The sequence below is a fragment of the Tiliqua scincoides genome, chromosome 1 (assembly GCF_035046505.1).
Source record: "Tiliqua scincoides isolate rTilSci1 chromosome 1, rTilSci1.hap2, whole genome shotgun sequence".
Classification (NCBI taxonomy): domain Eukaryota; kingdom Metazoa; phylum Chordata; class Lepidosauria; order Squamata; family Scincidae; genus Tiliqua; species Tiliqua scincoides.
This window is the reverse complement of record NC_089821.1, coordinates 116864216-116865817: the sequence shown is the minus strand read 5'-3', so window position 1 is coordinate 116865817 and position 1602 is coordinate 116864216. Positions and strand designations below refer to the sequence as shown.

The window sequence follows — 1602 nt, the reverse complement described above, 5'->3', positions numbered from 1 at the left end:
AACAGCATGTGGATGAAGATGTGCTGGCATCCAACCAGTTCAATGGGATCTAGATGAGCCCAAGTGACCAAAAGAGCACGCTTGGGCTCTCACCTTCTGGAGAGCATTCTATTGCTCAGGACAATATTAAAGGGGCACCCAAGCACTTTCATCATTGCCTCTGATCTCACTACATGTGCATGTGTACATGCAAATCCACACACAGAGACACACACTCTCTCTCTCTCTCTCTCTCTTTTTCTGCTTCCTGTTCATAACGTACTAAGAAATGGTTGACAACCTTCAGTCTCGAAAGACTATGGTATAAGCCTACAGCACCCAGTATTCCCAGGCGGTCTCCCATCCAAGTACTAAGCAGGCCTGACCCTGCTTAACTTCCAAGATCAGACGAGATTGGGCATGTGCAGGGTAACAGTTGCTGCATATAAAGTACTAAATAGGCTTGAGTTTCCCGAGAAGCTCAACTGCGGACAAACTATTCTAGACAAAAATATTTATAGCTACTAGATTTGCTGAAGGTTTCACAAAAGACTTCTTCAGGTATGAGCCTGTGAATAAGGAATGCATGGCCAGGAGAAGGGGAAAGTGTGTCAGGAAGCCCCATACTTTCCCCAATGTGTTCAGACTTGTCTGCAGCAAAAAACAAAAAACCAGTGAATGTGGGGAGAACTTCTCCCTGTGACAGCCATGTTGGAATAGTTTTCTGGGTGGGGCACAGTTCCATGCGTAAGAGACAGCAATGGTAAAAGTGTGGAGCCGTCTGAATGAGCAGAAGAACTTTGGACAGCTAACAGCCCAATTCTATTTGCGTTCCGACAGCGCAAGGCCCTTTGAGGTGGTATGAAAGCTGCCTGCTATCATGCGCTTCTGGGCTGCTGCTGCAAATGGGCAGAGATGTTTCCACTCTTCATAAGTTGGTGGCAGAGGTATGTCGTGGGCAGGAGGGTAGGGGAAGTTTTGGGTGGGGAGAGAAGGAAAAGGGGAGAGGAGAGGGAGTAGATCCCAGCAGCAAGAGTGTGTGCCAGGATCCTACCCTCTCTTTTGAAACCTGCCCCACCTCTTTTCTTTCCTCTGCCTTGCACCAGCTATATAGATCTGGCTTTGTTCTGAAGAGACCCATAGACAGCCAGGAGGCCTTTGCAGGAGTAAGTAGAAAGTATTTATACTTACCTCTGGTAGGCCTCCTGATCAGTCCCCCCACCCCCCACCAACCCCCATCAGGCCTCCTGATCAGCACACCCCTTGGCACACCTGCATTGGTAGGAGGATTTAGGTTGGATTGGGCTGTTCGATGTGCATTTTCCCCTTGTCCTGTTTTATCCCTTTTTATGCTTTTACTGAATGTTGTGTATATTTTTAATTTTTTTTTGTGAGTGTAAAAGCTTCATGCTCAACAAAACAAGCGCACTGCTCCTGCTAGTGTTTGTTTGTCCTACACCTGCCAATCAATTTCATGGGAAGGAAAGTGTGTCACTCTACTGCTCACGTGGAAATCCAGTTGGATGCCGCTTGCATCATTTCCACCATTCTTTCAGTAAAGCTTTGAGCTACAGCCTTCTTCAGACACGGTAGAAGGACATGAAACTTGCCTGATACTTTGGG

General features: G+C 47.1%; 1 pseudogene; it reads right to left on the bottom strand.

Moving 5' to 3' along the window:
* Positions 1-307: 307 nt before the first annotated feature.
* Positions 308-425, bottom strand: LOC136638199 (5S ribosomal RNA; annotated as a pseudogene).
* Between the last annotated feature and the right edge of the window lie 1177 nt (positions 426-1602).